Raw genomic sequence first — 20,339 nt, 5'->3', positions numbered from 1 at the left:
ATGGAAGCAGCCTAGACGTCCATCAAGAGATGAATGGACAAAGAAATTGTGCTTCATATATACAGTGGACTACTACCTAGCCATAAAAAAAAAAAAAAATGAATTTGAGTCAGTTCTAGTGAGGTAGACGAACCTAGAGACTGTTATACAGAGTGAAGTAAGTTAGAAAGAGAAAAACAAATATAGTATATTAACACATACATATGGAATTTAGAAAAATGGTACTGATGAAACTATTTGTAGGTCAGCAATAGAAAGTTATGACCAACCTAAAGTGAAGTGAAGCCGCTCAGTTGTGTCCAACTCTTTGCAACCCTGTGGACTATAGCCTACCAGGCTCCTCCCTCCATGGGATTCTCCAGGCAAGAGTACTGGAGTGGGTTGCCATTTTCCTTCTCCAGGGTATCTTCCCAACCCAGGGATCGAACCCGGGTCTCCTGCATTCCAGGCAGATGCTTTAACCTCTGAGCCACCAGGGAAGCCAACCTAGATAGCATATTGAAAAGCAGAGACATTACTTTGCCAACAAAGGTCCGTCTAGTCAAAGCTATTGTTTTTCCAGTGGTCATGTATTGATGTGAGAGTTGGACTGTGAAGAAAGCTGAGCGTCAAAGAATTGGTGCTTTTGAACTGTGATGTTGGAGAAGACTCTTGAGAGTCCCTTGGACTGCAAGGAGATCCACCCAATCCATCCTAAAGGAGATCAGCCCTGGGTGTTCATTGGAAGGAATGATGCTGAAGCTGAAACTCCAGTACTTTGGCCACCTCATGCGAAGAGTTGACTCATTGGAAAAGACTCTGATGCTGGGAGGGATTGAGGGCAGGAGGAGAAGGGGAAGACAGAGGATAAGATGGCTGGATAAGACGGACGTGAGTCTGAGTGAACTCCGGGAGTTGGTGATGGACAGGGAGGCCTGGTGTGCTGCGATTCATGGGGTCGCAGAGTCGGACATGACTGAGCGACTGAACTGAACTGAACTGAACAGAGACGCAGGCATAGAAAACAGACTTTGGACGCAGCAGGGGAAGGGGAAGGTGGGGCAAACTGAGAGTAGCATGGAAACATAAATATTACCATATGTAAAATATGGTATGTAAATATGATATGGTATGTAAAATTTGCTGTATGAGGCAGGGAGCGCAACCTGGTGCTCTGTGACAACTTAGAGGGCTGGGATGGGGTGGAAGGTGGAGGTTCAAAAGGGAGGAGATATATGTATACATAGTCCAGACTTTGTCTGGGAAGGAATCTTAGAATACTGATTTGGTTACTGTAACAAAGGCCAAGATGGTGGTGACTTCATCAAGGCTGAGATTTCTTTCTCACAGAAAGTTCAGGCCTGGGCAGCCAGGGCTAATATGGTGGTTCACAGCATCCAGGACTGAAGAGCTTTCCATTTTATCAGTCTGCCATTGTCAAAATGCACCTCCACCTTATGGTCCAGGAAGCCTGTCTCAGCTCCGGCCACCACATCTGTGCTACCACTTTTAAAAAGAGCCTGATTGTGCAGTTCTTCTCTGTTTAAAACCAATTCCCATTTATTGCCTACTCCCCTTTATAATTCATGTACCGGAGGCAGGTACTCAAGAATTGAATTAATAATACAGCATGAGTACCAACCAACCAGTAGATAAGGCACAGCCAGCATGGGTCAGTGAACTAGCCCTGCAGGGAGGGATCCTCCTCCTTTGACCCCACACCCAAACCTGCTTCAAGCCCCCATGTGCTCAAGCTCCTCTCAGCAGCTTTCTCTTCTACTATGCTGTGCTCTTTCGTGACCCTGTATTTTGCCCATGCTGTACCTTCTGATAAGAATGTTTTTATTGCTTTAGTGGCAAATTTTCACCCACCTCTCCTTCGTCCTATCTGGATATTGCTATTTGATAGTTAGTATTTCTTGAATAATCTCTACCTTTAAGGCACTGTTTCAAATACTCTACATCATGTAAAAACCTACTTGATTCTCAAGTCCATAGTTCTTCCATAAATTAATTCCATTTCAAAGATGAAGAATCAAAGCCCAAGGAGGTTAAATAAATTGTCCTTGTCACCCAGCTCAACTGTCATTTTCTCTGTGAAATCTTTCCAGACAGACCTAGGAAAAGCTAGTTTCTTTGTGTTCCTATAATGCTTTGTTTTCTAAAATTTGATTTTATATTGGGGTATAGTCGATTCTTAATGTTGTGTTAGTTTCAGATGCGCAACAAAGAGATTCAGTTTTTACATACACATATAACCATTCTTTTTCAGATGTTTTTCCCATATAGGTTACTACAGAATATTGAGTCGAGTCCCCTGTGCTATACAGTACATCCTTGCTGATTACCTATTTACATGTAGTGCCCCCAAGTACTTTCTATTATGTATCACATTGTATTGTAAATCATCTGTTTACATACCTCTTTCCTCAGTGGTAGATGATAAGATTCCAGGGTTTGGCACACCACTCGGCATGTGATAGACATTCAGTAAAATCTCTGGATATTGACGAAATGAATAAACTTGAAGTTTTCATCTTCTTGGCTTCCCAGGTTGCTCAGTGGTAGAAAATCCATGTGCCAAGGAGATGTGGGTTTGATCCCTGGGAGGAAATGGCAACTCACTCCAGTATTCTTGCCTGGGAAATTTAGAGCAGGGAAAAAAAGAAAAAGAGCTAGGCATTGTTAACTTTCATGTGATCAAGAATCTCGCAGGGCTCTTTTTCTAACCTTGGTAATCTCTCTCCATTGGTTTTTTAAAATAGTTTAAATGGGTATAGCTATCACTTTGCTGACAAAGGTCCCTACAGTCAAAGCTATGGTTTTTCCAGTAGTCATGTACAGATGTAAGAGTTGGACCATGCAGAAAAGACTGAATGCCGAAGAATTAATGCTTTTGAATCGTGGTAATGGAGAAGACTCTTGAGAGTCTCTTGGACAGCAAGGAGATCAGACCAGTTGATCCTAAAGGAAATTAACCCTGAATAGTCATTGGAAGGACCGATGCTGAAGCTGAAACTCCACTAATTTGGCCATTTGATATGAAGAACTGACTCACTGGAAAAGACCCTGATGCTGGGAAAGATTGAGGGCAGGAGAAGGTGGCAACAGAGGATGAGATGGTTGGATGGTATCAGCGACTCAATGGACATGAGTTTTAGCAAACTCCAGGAGATAGTGAAGGACAGGGAAGCCTGGTGTGCTGCAGTTCATGGAGTCAGACATGACTTGGCAACTGAGTGCCAAAACATAATGAGGTTCACGAGAGATAATCTGGAGTCCTCCTAAAGGCCTGAAGCACCTTCAAGGTGATGTTGAATGCCATACTTGAGAAGATCTCTGTCCCCTAAGAGGATCCAACACAGTGCCTGGTACATGGTGTCATCAGTCTTGATTCCTTCTGACAAGCTGTTCCAAAGACCAGTCAACAAGAAAATGAGAAGTGATGTAGAACTGATTCATTTTTTAAGATGGCACCATACACTCACACAGACAGACACACACACACACACAGCCCCCAGTGTAACTGAAGTCACCATGAAACCATAATTATGTATCTTTGTACTCAACAGAAATTGCAAACTCTTTTCATTTTTATAATCTCCATAATGATAATTGTAAATGACTAACTATTCTATCCAGAAGATGCTCCATGACCAAATTAGGTATTCCCTGATAGCTGAACACTAGGCTGTTTACATTTTTAAAAATAATTTCCAGATTTCTTTTTAAAATGTAAACAAAAAGGCATTTCACTGCTAAGTACTTCAGTTTGCATCTCTAAATTATAAGAACTTTTTCAAATGCCAGTATCAGATGCTCTTAACAAAAATGAACATTTGTTCCTTAATATTATCTAATTTTTAGTCAATATTCAAAATTCCCAATAGCCCTCACTATGTCTTTTTACTATTTATTTGCTCAAACCTAAATCTGAATAAGGTCCATGCAATGCATTTTGTGGTTATGGCTTTTGAGTCCCTTTTAACCTAGAATACTTCCTCTGTTCCCAGTCTTTTTCTATTCCATTGACTTGTGGAGGAAACTGGGTCAGTTTTCAACTAGAATTACCTTCTGAGTTGCTTCCTGAAAGTGTCATTAAATATATTCTCTTAATCTTTGCATTTAAATTAAAAATTGAATCTTAATCACATTTTTGGTAAAAAATACTTCACAGGGGACCATAAATGTACATAATATGAAAATATTCCACCAAAAAGGATGATAAGATTAATTGATCATTGAGTTTAAATAGTGACAGTCTGATCAGTCCATTTTAAAGTTGTGTTTTTCCCCCTTAGACCAGCAAGTAATCAGTGGGATGATGTTCTAGCATCCTGCAAATATCCAATTCCCCTTCAGTTTTTTCCCTAATGATTTTGGCACCCATGGCTGTACATCACCTAAATTGAATATCTCACTAGGAGCTACAAAAGATTAATTTCTGTTTTTATCATTTCATGTTATTTACTAGAATTCTACTGAGACTTTCTCTTTTTTTCCAACTTATTAATGGGACTTCTATAAACAAGAGCCTATTAACTAGGGCTATTTAGTGATCCTGCATTCTGGTTAATATCAGTGTGCAGCAAGCCTCCCAGACAGTGGTGTTAAACAAAAATGTTATTATGTTTGTGGATTCTGTGGGTGAGGAATTCAGACAGGGCACTGTGCAGATGACACGTCTCTATTCTGTACTGTCTGAGCCTCAGCTGGAAAGACCTTCAGGCTGGGATGACTCAGCAACTGGATGTTTGAATAATCTGAAGGCAACCTCACTCTAAGTTGCTCTTGGGCCAGAATGGCTTGAACCCTCAGCTCCACTGGGACAATCAGCCAGAGTTCTTGCATATGGACGATCTGTGTGGCTTGGGCTTCCTCACAGCATGGTGGACTAGGGGAAACTGAACTGTTACTCAGATGGTCAGGGCCTCAGAATAAATGTTCCAACAGATATGGCAGAAGGTGAATTGCCCTTTGATATACCCCCAGAAACTACAGAGCATCACTTTTAACACAATCTGTCAGTCAAAGCAGTCACAGCTTACCCAGATTTAAGGGGAGAGGACATAGACCTCCCTCTTGAAGGGATGTGGGGCGGTCGCATTGTAGAAGAGCAGCGCACGGGATGAGAGACATTGTGAACATCTTTGGAAAATACAATCTGTCACAATCTAAAATAGAGTTCCTACAGGAAAAGAAAATAAATGTTTAATCCTACCTACTTAATTCTCGATATTCAGAGCAAAAACCAATGTAATAGATATCTTGAATGGTGATAAATGATGGTATTTTTCTGAGAGGTGAGTGTCGATGTGTTCTAATCTGTTCTTTTTATACATAGATGGTCCTAAGCTTAGTTCATAGGAGCCCCTTCAAGCTGGATTCTGTGTCCTTTTGATAGTATACCATTAACTGTCTAGAGCTTTGTTGCTTTCTGACAAGATGTGTCAGGCTCATCCTCTGCATCCCCTGCCGCACTCCTGGGGTTAGCCGTTTCTCCTGGGAACTCCAAGCCCTTTTAATGGAGAATGATAGCGAGAAACCAAATCTGGACACTAAAGATGTTCATTTTTACAGGGCTGATGTTGCTTCAAGGGTCTGTTATAAGACAGAGCAAAGAAAGAGCTTTAGATTCCTAAAAAAAAAAAAAAAAGAAGAAGAAGAAGAAAGAAAAAAGGCAGTATGTATAGGTGTAAATTTACAAGTCTACATTGATAGTAATACTTATAATTCAAATTTAAATATTACAAAATTTATCTAATACCCTTGATTTTGTGCTTTTATGTCTTTTATACTACCTTACAATATAAATCTTACACTGTGAAACTCTTAGAAAATAGAAAATAACTTCAAAATGCTAATATCACTTCTAACAATAGGACATAACTAAAAATAAAGCTTAAGATTTCTTTGAAGTTTTTTTGTTGTTCTTTGCTTATTTTATGTTCTAATTTTGTGCTTACAATAAATCACACTCAGCTCGTCTAGTAAAAAAGCTGTATGTTGTTACTGTTTAGTCACTAAATCATGTCCAACTCTTGCAGTCCTGTGGACTGCAGCCTGCCAGGCTGCTTCTGTCCATGGGATTTCCCAGGCAAGAATATTGTAGTGGGATGCAGTTTCCTTCTCCAGGGGATTGTCCCAGCCCAGGGAAACAAACTCCCATCTCTTGCATTTCCTGCACTAGCAGGCAGATTTCTTTACCACTGAGAGTAAATGTATACTAAATGAATGCTCAGAGTGCACCCAAGTGAATCTTGCTTCCTTCCTAGCTCTTCACCATATTGCCTCTCATCCCATGGATAATCATTTTATTAGATTTTGATTTATGCTTCTGATATTTCTTTTTACAAATGTTAACAAGTGGAATGTTTGTTTATAACATGACATCTTTTAAGACAAACAGAATATTATTTGTATTTTTCTGCATCTTGCTTTTTTCACTTAAGAGTGAATTCTGAAGATCATACCACAAAACTACTAGAATTCTTCCTCATCTTTTTCATGGCTACATGTACTCCACTGTGTGGGTTTACCATAGGCTGCTTAATCAGTCCTCTGAGAATGGAGATTCAAGTTGATTCCAATCCTTTTATTTTAAATAAGGTCATAGTAAATTTTGTATTTATTTTGTGTCCATCTAATCAAGGCTATGGTTTTCCAGGAGTCATGTGTGGATGTGAGAGTTGGACTATAAAGAAAGCTGAATGCCGAAGAATTGATGCTTTTGAACTGTAGTGTTGGAGAAGAGTCTTGAGAGTCTCTTGGACTGCAAGGAGATCCAACCAGTCCATCCTAAAGGAGATCGGCCCTGGGTGTTCATTGGAAGGATTGATGTTGAAGCTGAAACTCCAATACTTTGACCACCTCATGCGAAGAGCTGACTCACTGGAAAAGACCCTGATGCTGGGAAAGATTGAGGGCAGGAAGAGAAGGGGACGACAGAGGATGAGATGGTTGGATGGCATCACTGACTCAATGGACATGGGTTTGGGTGGACTCTGGCAGTTGGTGATGGACAAGGAGGCCTGGCATGCTGTGGTTCATGGGGTTGCAAAGAGTCAAGACACGACTGAGCAACTGAGCTGCAAACTGGAACTGTATCTTCAGAGCAGATTGCTATAACTAGAACTGCCACATCCCAGGCTCAGTGCATCTGCAGTTTTGCTTGATGTTGCCAATTCCCCTCCATAGGGGCTGTGCTATTGCTTTCCTAACAGTAGTGAAGAGGATATCGGTTCCCACAGACTTGTCATCAGAAAATGTCATCAAACTTTTGGATTTTTGTCAATCTGATAGATGAGAAATGGTATCTCAGTGTTCTATTATTTTGCATTTCTTAAATTATGAATGTACTTGAGAAACTTTAATATGTTGAAAGGCCAATTTTACTTCCTTTTATGAGTCTTTCCTGTCCATGTCTTTGGCTCACTTTTTCTATTGAGCTGTTGATCCTTTTTCTTTTCCAATATACAGAAGTATAGTTTTAGCATGCAAAAAATCTATTTTTCCTTTTGAAGTCACTGAACTTATCACTTCACTATTTCCTTATACTGATTCTGAATTTAAATCATAACTAGAAAGGTTCTCTTCACTTTCAGGTTGTAGGAATCCATGCAATATTTCTACCCTTGAACAAGTTTGTCCACTGAAGAATTAGACATGGGAAATCACTACAAGAGCAAGGAAGAGTCCATCATCTCTAAAATTAGAATTTATTCTGGCAAAATTTCAGAGATTAATGCCACATAAGGGACCAGGACTTAATTTTTCAGGTGGAGTGTGGTGAGAATGAACAACAGTCAAGTGGGGAAGAAGGCTGATTGGTGATATGTAAGATAAAGAGAGAGTAATTATTGACTTTGGGTGTCAGTCTTGTTTAAAACTGATTTTGTCTGCTTATAAGAATGTGAGTTCAATGAAGAGTTGGAGCTTTGTCATATGGGCAACAAATAGAATCTTAGCCTTGAGCTTAATTAATGTCTGCCACGCTCCCTATTAAAGCAGCAAGAGGGCTGCAGAAACCTGCTCTGATGTTACCAGAAATGGTCACAGAGGGTGGAACCAAAGTTCTCATCACTGGCAGGAAATCATTTTGGTTTTTTCCCCCACTTATTTTCAATCTTCTCTTCTCTTGGTAGAAAGTCACTTTCAGTCTCTGTTGGGTCCTTCTGTGTTTCATCCCTGTCTTTCAAACTTATTATACTTAGTGTGTGTGAAACATGTGAGATCAGACAAATGCGGGCATATTTGGTAACCTTGAAGTTGGCTATCACTTGTCCAGGCACAAGAAGTCCCTTGGGACAACTCATACCAAGGGCAAAAAGTAAGAGACATAAAGAACATTGCCCAGAACAACAACAACAAAAAATTAACCTTGGCACTGAGGAGCCCTTGAGAGAGTAAGTCAATATCTGCCACTCACATCTCCCAGTCCAGCTTCCATAAGATTAATGTCTGAATTCTAGAAAAAGCAGAGAGCTAGAACCCAGACAAGCTGTTGGACTTGAAAGTCTGTAGGACTTGGGGCAGGAGCAGCACAGTCCCCAGCATGCCACTGGAAAGAGAGAAGGCATGGTCTCCCCCTTCACCTCTCACTATTTACTAGTGTTGATCCTGAGGGTCCCGTTGCTTTAGACACAGACGTCCCAGTGGACACGTCACCAGGCCCAAAAGACACTGTCTGCTGCTACCAGAGCCACTTGGAAATCATTATGGGGACTACGGGATCTGAGCTATGTATGCGGATACAATAAGCCAGTGAAATCTGAGTCATTTCTATAACTCTAACCACTGCCCACAGTCTGGTCAGACCTAGAAACATATTTTCAGTTCTTCATTCAACAAAAGTTTGTGTGTGTTTTTTGTTTGTTTGTTTTTAAGCGTGTAATGACACGTTAGTTGCTGAACAGACACTAAACCAAATCTACTTCTCTGTAACTTATGCCTCGTGGTCCTAGTTCTGTTCTGCCCACTACAGCTCCATTAAATGTTTCTGGTAAAAATTCCCTGTAATCCTTTTTTTGCAAAACGAGAGACCCACTTCAAACTGGCTTAAGAAAAAGGGGGCATGCAAGGGCTCATGTAACTGGAAGGCAGGGAGCACATGTGTCCCGAGAGCACCATCAGTTCCACCTCTCTCCACTCATCACTCAGGTCAGGGTTTCTCCGTATTCACTTTATTCTCAGGAATGATCTCCCTTCGTGATAATCCCTTCAAAAAGGCTCTCACGGGCTCCAGATTTTATGTCTCAGAGCACCTGTGATCTGAGAAGGGAGATCTTTCCTCCCAGCATCCCTACATAATTCTGAATTCTGATTGGTCCTTCTTGATCAATGCCCGCCAGTAAATTTCTGAGGTAAGGTGCTCTGATTGGCCAACTGGGTCATGTGCCCACCCACACTTCCATAGGGAGGGTAGTACCAAGTGACCGACAGACCGTTTGGAGCTTTGCAAACATTTTTCCTCTGTTCACTCCCCTAAATACACCAGTTTGCTAGGACTCTGTCCTTTGTGAACATTGATTCTGTAGCCAAACTGCCTTGCCTTAGATTTTAGGTTCAGTACTTATTAGCTGTGTGACCTTGAGCAAATTACCCTCAGTCTCAATTTTCTCATCTGTAAAACTGGTATAATAATAGGACCTACCTCCTAGTTGGGGCTTCCCTGGTGGCTCAGAGGTTAAAGCGTCAGCCTGCAATGAAGGAGACCCGGGTTCGATCCCTGCATCGGGAAGATCCCCTGGAGAAGGAAATGGCAACCCACTCCAGTATTCTTGCCTGGAGAATCCCATGGACGGAAGAGCCTGGTGGGCTACAAGTCCACGGGGTTGCAAAGAATCGGACACAACTGAGTGACTTCACTTTCTTTCACTTTTCCTACTGTTACTGAGAGGATTAGTTGAGATGATATGTATAAAAAACAGTATCCAGCACATTGTAAATACTATGTGTTAGCTGTTGCTGCTGCTGCTCTTGTTGTTAGTATTATTGTTACCATACCTCCAGGGCTGGCAGAATTTGACCAAGAACCTAAACTCCATGTATCTGAAAGTGGAGAAAGAAAAAAGCATCATGGTTCATCCTATTATACCAACTTTGAATATATTTTCTCAGAGAGAATACTGGCGCCACTTTTACCAGGAGAGCCACAAGGAATTTACCAGTGTTGCACAGTTAAAGATCAGTAGATAGAATATGTTCTGGTCAGAAAGTTTGCATTTTATACTTCAAAAAGGATCCCTTCTCATTAAGCGAAGATGAATGGCATTTTCTACATTTGCCAAAGTATAGATCAGCATTCTGAAAAGACTTGCATGCCTCTCGCCCTCATCCTGATTAGTCATGGCACTTAAAAATCCCAGCAAGACAAGCACTCTTTGTGAACTTTTACATTGTAGCTCTTTCTGTTAGAGTTTGGTACAACTGTATCGGCTTTGAGAAATATAAACCCAATTAAAGCGTGTCTGGCTTTTTAGAAAGCAGCAGGGGGATAAAGCCTCTGAGAGCAGCTTTCTCATTTTCTGTTCTTCACCGAACCACTTGACTTTTTGCCACCTCATTCTTAGCAGCTAAATCTTGGGTCACATAGGGGGGTGACCTATGGTGAGCTCAAAAAACCCCAGCGTGAGTTGGAAAGCATGCTAATTTGGAAACAAAACTCGCACAGACCTAGACATATGCATCTACCAAGGCCCATTTCTTCAGAGACGTGTTTTGGGAGTTAAAAGTACTAGACAGGGCATTTGAGGTGATCAGCTCCGTGTCCTTGTCCATTTCTGCTTTCTGCAATGAAACCATGAGTAGTGCTCATATTCAAAAATAGAAAATGAATGGGCTATTTTGGTAACATCCCCTATAACTAAATACCACTCAGACCTTCAGCTATCTGACCATACCACAAGTCTTCTCCCTGTCTTTCCACCAAGGTGTAACAATAACTTTACAATGTTTTCTTTTCTTTTCTTTTCTTTTTTCCTCTAGGGAGGTACATTCAACAGCGAGTATTTGTCATTTACTGAGCAGCCATTGTATGAGCAGCCTATTTAGATACTCTGTATCTTCTATTACAATCAGTAATTGACCACATGAGAAAGATGGAGGAGTCCCAACTGTCCTAGCCCCCCAGTTTAAATCTTCCTGGCCTGGGCCTCAGACACATGGGCGAGTGAGCAAGCCTCCAGGTGACTCTAGGTCCCAGGTTTGCCCCATAACACCCCATGCTGAGTAGAGCAAGAGCTGAGCTGTCCCTTCCCAGGGCAGATGGAAGATTCATTCATAAACTGAATTTGTTTTCTCCTACTTGGTTTGAGAGCATTTGTTATATTGTGATAGAGAATAAGAACAATAAAGGATAAAGAAAATACCTGCTTTACTTATAAAGTTGTGAAGCAGAGAATGTAGATGAAACACTTTGTATGTTTTAAAAACTATGCAAGCGCAAAGAGTTCTGGTAGGAAGATTCAGGTAACACACAAGCATATCTCTGAACATGATGGACCTTCCAGCTCTGTCCCACGAGGCAGCGGGATTTCTAAATCTGCTGACCCTGACTGGAGCTCTTCAGAGGCTCTTGATACAGTGAAAAATGAAGACTGGACAAAACAGTCATAAAAATTCTGGCTCATTTTCAGCATTCGGTAATTAAAAATCAGTATTTTTGTTGAAAATACACTTGGGATACCCACAATATGATCAAAGGGTTTATAAGAAGGCAATTCCTAGTGCACTGGAAATAGGCACAGTCTAATGAGCTTGCCCCGTCGTAGCTCTGTGACCCAATGAATTCATCTGGAAATAGCGTCAAAATTCTACGTTTGAAGCCACTGTGAATGTGAGTCCTGGGCAGTTAGGCCAGGTCTGTGTCGGCCCTGAGCTGGGCGTGCTGGTCTGGTCCTCCCAGTTCCAATGGGCTGCTGCTCTGCCCCTGGGTGACTGTGGCACCTCCCAGAATTTGGTGTCTTTGCAGTGGCACCTGCTGCCCTCAGGCTCTGGGCTTCCTCAGGCTCCCCCACATCTGAGAGCTGTCCTCCTTTGCTGCCCAGTCTCTAAGGGGGCTAATCTCCCCTCACACACCCTTTTTCTGGTCTTTCTCCCTTCCCAGAGTCTCTCCTTGCAGGCCTCAGAGGTTCCTCTTGGAGCCATTGTTGTCTCTGTGCAGCGCCGTTGCGTCTCTCCTACTGTAAACTGTAACAGCCACCAGAACAATTAATGTCTGCACAGTGAATTGCAGTGTACAGAGTATTTTCACACACATCCTTGTCTCCAAGCCTCACATCCAACAAATCGTTCTTATTCTCATGTAGTCATCATGATGATTTCAAGTTTACCTGAGAGGAACAAGGCTCTTAGAGGTGAAGTGACTTATCTGAGATCAAATGGCTTGGAAGTGGCGGTGCCTGGGCCCAGGTATTTGGAAGCTGCTTCCCATCTTCCTTCCGTTCTGTCAGGCCAGGTCCCTGTGGGCAGACAGCGCGGCACCTCTTTATACACAAGGCATGATCGCAGTGATTCGTGTCATTGTTCACCAGCTGGGGTTCACTCAGTGGGCCTTCATTTTCTCTTCTGTGAAATTAATTTATACTTACAGAATAGGATTATGTAATGGGAACTTTGGGGAATTATTATATATGCTAAACCTCAGTTAACCTGTTTGTCCCTAGTTTTTCTATGTTTAAAATATAACAATACAGTAATTACCGTGGTTACAATAATAGTAAACTACAAAATTTATAGGTGTTGGTACATAACAGTTTATAAGGCACTTTCACTTGCATTTATGTATCTGATTTTCACAACTGCCCACTAAAGTTAATTAAGTAGATAGTATGCCTGGTGTGCTATTAGCGTTCTGCACTATTAGTGTAGAATAAATGATGGAACCTCCGAGAGGTTAAATGCTGAGTCCACCTTCTCTCAACAAATGAAAGTTGCCTTGTAATTTATACTCAAGATTTTAACTTGTTCTGTACCTTTTCCAGTACCTCCAGCTTGGCAGAATAGGGTAGGAGAGAATATCGCTCATTCTGTGTCTAGGGCAGAGCTTCTGAAACTTTATTATGCACAGAACCACCTGGAGAGCTGTTATAACTCAGGTTCCTGGGCCCAACCATCCCGATTCAGTGGCTCTGAGATGGGGCCTGAGCGTTTAAACAGCTAACAAGCTTCCAGCTTCTGTAGCTACTTCCTGTGTGTGGACAATACTTTGAACAGGACTGAGAGAGGGTTAAGTGACTCAGGCCTCAAATCCTAGTTTCATCATCCCTAAGAGGGGTAAGTAGCATTACTCACCTCACAGGCTAATAATGAATGCACGTGTGGAAGTCTTCTTTAAACTATCAGAGGCTACCGATGTTGTTATTATGATCCACTGCTTCTCATGTATAATGTAAAACATACCTGCAAGTTGAAAAAATTCATCCAAAATATTCTTACACAGACCTCAGTGGTGCTATTCACGTGATACCCTATCCCCTGGATCCCACAGAGTTGGGCTACATGGTGGTGTTGGCTAAATGAGAATCTCCTCCATTCAACTCACTGTAGATGGGGATCCATTCCAAATTCAATCCACGCTAAGGACGCCTACATGCCCAGTCATAAAGGATGTGTCAGCATAGCTGGTTTCAGTGGGGGGCAGTGCTCGTAAGGAACGGGCAGAAAGAGAGGAGAGAAAAGCACTGGGAACCCCATCCTTACACATTGCTATCATGGGCTTCTTTTTCTACAGCTGCTGCTGCTGCTCTTTAGTCCCTAAGCTGTGCCTGACTCTTTGCAACCCCATGGACTGTAGCCCACCAGGCTCTTCTGACCATGGGATTTTCCAGGCAAGAATACTGGAAAGGGTTGCCATTTCCTTCTCCAGGGGATCTTCCTGATCCAGGAATCAAACTCGAGTCTGCTGCTTGGCTGGTGGATTCTTTACCAGTGAGCCACCTGGGAAGCCCCCTTTTTACAGCAGCCTTGGTTAAAACAGCCAGACTGAAGTGCAAAGTTTTTCTTCCCTTGCTCACTCTGGTACAGGACTTCCTGGAGCCTAGAGATTGCCAGTTGCAGTTAGGGAGAGGGAGAAGGAGCTGGGGCAAAGGACCCCCCCAACCACATGTTGGTTCATCAGTCTCTAAGTGAGAGATAATCAGATCCATAAGGATCCACTTATTCCTGAGCCTTGGAGTCAGACAGCGTTAGATTTAAATCCAGGCTCTGTCACTTCTTAGCAGTGTGGATTTATGTGGGTTACTTTACCTCCTCGAATTGCAGTTTGTTTACTGTAAAAGAAGGTTAATAATATCCCAAGGGCCAGTGTGCTCAGTAAATGACAACTGTTATTATTTTTTATTAATATTCACTCAACCAGGATTTACTGTACATGTTCTATGTGCCAAACATTATGCTGGGCACTGGCAATACGGAGATAAATATAACATCATGCCTGTCCTGGAGAAAACTACAGTCTTCTGGGGGTGATAGCAGTGAGCACAACACATGCTGCTCTCAATACAGGCCCAGAGTAAGTTACCAGGAAGGGAAACGGACAGAGTGGCAGGAGTGTTCTCCCCTGCAACTAGCAGCTTTCTGAGTCTTAAGTTCTTCCTTTTCATGTGTCCTTCATGACCCATGGAGGCAGATTAAGATGTCCACAGTTTCAAAGACAGCCCTGAATCATTGCCCTCGATCAGTATTCCCTAAGCATCTCTGATCTGTTGCCCAACTGAGCCCTCGCTCGCCAAAATCGACATCAACTGGGGTGAATTTACACTATCCACTCAGCATGCTCTGTCTACACAAGGCATTTCATTCAGGTTTGGAAAGTTACAGGCTGACGCAGCTCTGGAGGTTTGTTTGACTTTTTTATTTTTTTTCTCAAATGTTTCGTTTCTTTCCTCTTAGGATCTGTGCCCTAGTTGTTCTGGGAAACTTGTGACCTCTCTGTGTTTTTAATTAGAAGATGTCATTTTTCCATGGCAACCTATCTTGATGTCCTAAATAGAGAATCTGTAAAATCAGTTTCTCTATGAAGGGCCAAGCAATTGGAAAGGGAGGCTGCCCAAGGAGCGCCAGTACTTAGGTCTGGTGGCTCCACCACTGGGCAAGGTCCCCCAAGTAGAGAAATACCACCAGGGATTCCTGCTCCAACAGACCTGTGCCATCACAGTCCAGCCAGGACCTCTTGGTTTGGGGCTCATAAAACCCAGTTCTTGACAGTTGTGTGGGGGAATTTGCACTCTCTGACTGGCGTGGAAACAAAACCATGTCTGCTGTGAGTTATGGTGTCTCCAGGGCCAATAGCCCATAGGTAATAACCAGAAAAACACTGATGGGAAGTCATTGAAACCAATCCAAGCTCCATGGTGGCTGATTTTGAACTGACCCTTTCGTAGCAGCGTTTCACCTCCTGAAGGGAATGAGCGTCTTCAGGAAATGATGAAGGCAACAGAGATATTATGCACCACACTTCTCAAGTCAGCACTGAGGAAACAGTAGTTAAATCATTTGGCAAAAAAGCGCTCCAAGTGTTGTAATTCTGTTTTTTCTTTTATTTTTTAAAAGCATCATTTCCATTCAATAAGGCAGACATGTTGATAAACAGAAGTCACCCTGACCATGGAGATTATACTGATGCATTTGTAAATGAAATCCTAAAATGATATGAAGAGTCCTTTCTCTACACTGGATCTAGATGGAAGGGCACCATGAGAAACCCCATTCAGTGCACATATTATTGATAACATATTAGGTGTCGGGCACCAATAGCAACAGCTCATGTTTGTTGGGCCTTCTCTGGTGGCTCAGATGGTAAAGAATCTGCCTGCAAAGTGGGAGACCTGGGTTTGATCCCTGGGTTGGGAAGATCCCCTGGAGAAGGAAATGACTACCCACCCCCCATATTCTTGCCTAGAGAATTCCATGGACAGAGGAGCCTGGTGGGCTACAACCCGTGGAGTCTTGTTGACTGCTGATTACTTTTAGGAACTGTTCAAGTGCTATGTATGTATTAATTAGGACTTGTAATAATAATATTAATCAGTTCAGTTCAGTTCATTCCCTCAGGCATGTCTGACTATTTGTTACCCCAAGGACCACAGCACGCCAGGCTTCTCTGTCCATCACCAACTCCTGGAGCTTGCTCAAACTCATGTCCATCGAGTTGGTGATGCCATCCAGCCATCTCATCCTCTGTCGTCCCCTTCTACTCCCACCTTCAATCTTTCTCAGCACCTGGGTCTTTTCCAATGAGTCGGTTCTTCTCATCAAGTGGCCAAAGGATTGGAGCTTCAGTTTCAGCAACAGTCCTTCCAATGAATATTCAGGACTGATTTCCTTTAGGATGGACTGGTTGGGTCTCCTTGCAGTCCAAGGGACTCTCAAGACTCTTCTCCAACACCACAGTTCAAAAGCATCAGTTCTTCAGCGCTCAGCTTTCTTTATAGTCCAGCTCTCACATCCATACATGACTACTAGAAAAACCATAGCCTTGAGTAGATAGACCTTTGTTGGCAAAGTAATGTCTCTGCTTTTTAATATGCTGTCTAGATTGGTCATAGCTTTTCTTCCAAGTAGCAAGCGTCTTTTAATTTCATATTAATAGTTTTCCCTTATTGACTGCTCATTAAGTGCCAAGAACTGTTATGTATCTTCATATCTAACTACATTCATATTCATTATTGTTTTTCCAATTTTTCAAATTAGAGTATAGAAGGTTGAGTGACTTTTCCAAGGTCACAGACTGGGTATGAAACCAAGCAGTCTTGGCGCCAGTGTCTGTCTGCACTTGTAATGACTATAAATACTTCCTACTGGTGTAAGGAGGTTTCTGGAATCAGGAAAGCATATTTGACATGCTGGGATCATTCCCACCTCAGGACCTGGCACTGGCTGTTCCCTCTGCCTGGCCTGCTGTTCCCCACATCTTTGCTCAACTGGCTGTTTCTCATCATTCAGGGCTCACCTCATACGTACTGAAATGCTTCTTGAAAATAATTTCCTTGACCTTTAATCTGAAACAACCCTCCCCACCCCAAGCCTCAATCACTCCATCCCACTTTCTTGGTTTAGGTGCTTCAGAGTCTTTTTCACTGCCTGAAATCACCATGTTTCTTTATGTGTCGAGTCTCCCCCTGGATTAGGATGTCAGCTCTGTGACGGGCAGGATTGCTTCCCAGGCATTGCTGTATCTCTCGTATATAGGACAGTACCTGCCACAGAGCCAGGCCCTCGATTACTGCTGAATACACGACTGGAGAACACTGGTATTGAATTTTATCTTGAGTACCAGTGATAATGACAGGAGCACTGATTATAACAGCAGCTGCAACAATTGCAATAGATAACAGTGATTAAGTGTATATTATGAATCATACACTGCGTGGAATGTTTCTCATCAGTGTGGGAAACACTGGCGAGGTAGGTATTATTATTGCCTCCATTTTACAGACTAGGAAACTAAGACTTAGAGAGGGTGTGTGAAGCTGGTGTCAAGAGGCAGAGAAACCCTCAGGAACACATTTATACCCCAAATACATGCATGCATGCTAAGTTGCTTCAGTCATGTCCAACTCTTTGCCACCCTATGGACTCACCAAGCTCCCACCAAGCTCCTCTGTCCATGGGGTTCTCCAGGCAAGAATACTGGAGTGGATAGCTATGCCTTCCTCCAGGGAATCTTCTAGACCCAGGAATTAAACCTGCTTCTCTCTTACATTTGCAGCTTTGGCAGGCAAGTTCTTTGCCACTAGTGCCACTAGGGAAGCCCAATTATATGGTTACTTCCCTAAACACAAACAACATGAAATTATTGTCAGTGAAGCGCAGGATGCAACCAGTCAGCACACACCATGGTGAGTCTCCGAGTCTCCTGGGGTATCTAGTTCCTTCTCAATTAAAGAAGGGAAGTGGAAGCTTCATAATTAAGAAGTGTCAAGGTCTAGAGTTACAGTCTGCTGCAGTGGACAGAAACTGGGATGTGGTTCTAGAATTCCTGGGTTTGAATCCTGGCTTGAATTTCTTCCTGCCCAGGTGTGTGAGCTCCAGCTGTGATCTCTCTAAACCTGTTTCTCCTGTAAAATGGGATCATAGTACTGCCCTGCCTGCCCTGCAGATTTGTTGTGGAGCCTATGTGAAGCAGGGTATGTGAAGACTACCGGCATTGTGACTAGGGCACAGTCAGCACTCAATACGTATCTTTTCCTCCTCCATCCCTTTGTTGCAACTCATTCAGTATTTATTCCCTGAAAAAAAAAAAAAAAAAGCCTGTGAATTTCATGTCCTCAAAGGAAGCCAAATACTCTACAGGTCATGACCAGATGGCTGTCTTTGACCTCATTAGAGAAAAGATGGCTGAAAGTAAGAGGGAAAAACAGAAGGATAGAAAGAAGGAGAAGAAGAAGAAGGAAAAAGGTTTTCAAGGAAGAAGATAGAAGCTTTTTCTGACAGAGGAAAAATGTGTGGGAGGAGAGGATATTACGAGAACCACATAGCAAGAAGCGCCTTGCTGGAGAAAAAAAATATTGGTGTCTGTCCACAAGTCACTGAGGACACTGTGTGTCCTTTGTTCCATTTAGAGAAAGGTGCTCCTGGGAGTGAGTCTCCTTCGCTAAGGGCGCCCAGAGCCTGCAAGCCTATTGTCCCTTCCTCAAGCCTGGGAGTGGATGCATCCTTCAGAGGGGATGTGGGTCCAGGAGTCCAGGGGGGCTGCTCAGTAGCCTCACCTGGCAGGTGAGCCCTGAACCTGCGTGCAAGCACAAATGGCCCAGAGCTCCCTACAGGGCCTCAGCCATGCTCAGCTGCTTTTCAGCTTCTAAAACACCTCCCAGCCCTATTTTAGGAGACTTTGCTGGGTCGTGAAAGTGTGAAGCGAATAGATAACATTAGAGGTTGATGGGCTAATCAGTTCTCTTACTATTTCACAGGATGGCTGTGACAGATGTTTAGATGGATACTTAACTTCTTTTAAGGTAGATTTTTTTCTACAGGGAGAGAGATTTGGATAAAACAAGGAAATGGCAACCCAGTCCAGTATTCTTGCCCAGAGAATCCCATGGACAGAGGAGCCTGGCAGGCTAAAGTTAATGGGGTCACAAAAGTCGGACACAATTTAATGACTAAACCACCACCACCAAGCTTCCCATCTGCCTGCAGTGCAGGAGACTGCAGCTGGATTCCTGGGTGGGGAAGATCCGCTGGCAAAGGGAGGCTACCCATTCCAGTATTCTTGGGCTTCCTTGTGGCTCAGTGATGAAGAATCTGCCCACAATGCCAGAGACCTGGGTTCGATCCCTGGGTTGGGAAGATCCCCTGGAGAAGGGAAAGGGTACCCACTCCAGTATTCTGGCCTGGAGAATTCCATGGACTGTATAGTCCATAGGTTTGCAGAGAGTTGTACACAACTGGGCAATTTTCATTTTCTTTTTTCAAGCCTTTTTCAAGACTACTGTGAAGCAGTTGTCCCTGGTCCCTTCAGACACAGAGTATTGGGAACTGCTGAACTTTCACCCCCACCAGCCATCAGAGGGTAAGGTTGCCCTGGAGGCACAGTGGGGTGACCTCGTGGCCCCTCCAGGGACTCAAAGAAGCGGAGGTCTGCAGCAGTAAGATGCAAGATGCTGATGTGCCCCTCGTCCTCACTGCATTTCAGCAAGTTCCCACCTCAGGTCATGGAAAGCACTGAGCTAACATTCTCGCCTCCCGCGAGCCATCCCTGAAATTCTGGGCAGAGAAGTTTTCAGGTGGAAGCAGCGCCTCCGCAGAGCGACTCTCCACATCTCACCACTGCCATCCACACTTTTTTCATCAAGGAGAATAAATCTAGTTCTCAGGCTGAACTTCAAAAAAAAAAAGCTCTTTCTTTCCACATGCTGCAGACACTCTCATGGTTTCCCAATAGATGAAGTTAAAGGGAAGTCAGTGAGTGAAAAAAAATGAAGTCGCTCAGTCGTGTCCAACTCTTTGGGACCCTGTGGATTGTAGCCTACCAGGCTTCTTGGCCCATGAGATTCTCCAGGCAAGAATACTGGAATGGGTTGCCATTTCCTTCTCCAGGGGATCTTCCCAACCCAGGGATCGACCCAGGTCTCCCAAGCATTGCAGGCAGACGCTTTAACCTCTAAGCCACCTGGGAAGCCCAGTAGATGAGTTCAAAAAGCAGGCTTTGAAATCAGAAGAACAGGGTTTCTGTCTTGGTTCTGCTTTTCTTCTTGGCTGTGTAAACCTAAGAAAACTTTTATACTCTTGATCCATGTCTTTCTTATCTGTGGAATGAGACTAGCAAGAGCAACTATTTCATGAGATTATTATAGGGATTAATTTTTTTCCTGGTCTTTTAAAAATTTCTATTATATTAAAGTATAGTTGATTTACAA

The 20,339-nt window shown here is 43.0% G+C and overlaps 1 non-coding gene across 1 annotated transcript; it reads right to left on the bottom strand.

Annotated features, from left to right (window-relative positions):
- Positions 1-407: 407 nt before the first annotated feature.
- Positions 408-479, bottom strand: TRNAS-GGA (transfer RNA serine (anticodon GGA)). The gene has a single exon. It is a non-coding gene; the product is annotated as a tRNA-Ser (tRNA).
- Positions 480-20,339: the final 19,860 nt, after the last annotated feature.

The sequence above is a fragment of the Ovis aries genome, chromosome 1 (genome assembly GCF_016772045.2).
Source record: "Ovis aries strain OAR_USU_Benz2616 breed Rambouillet chromosome 1, ARS-UI_Ramb_v3.0, whole genome shotgun sequence".
NCBI classification, from domain to species: domain Eukaryota; kingdom Metazoa; phylum Chordata; class Mammalia; order Artiodactyla; family Bovidae; genus Ovis; species Ovis aries.
The sequence above is the reverse complement of the archived record's forward strand: the minus strand, read 5'-3'. Positions and strand labels throughout refer to the sequence as shown.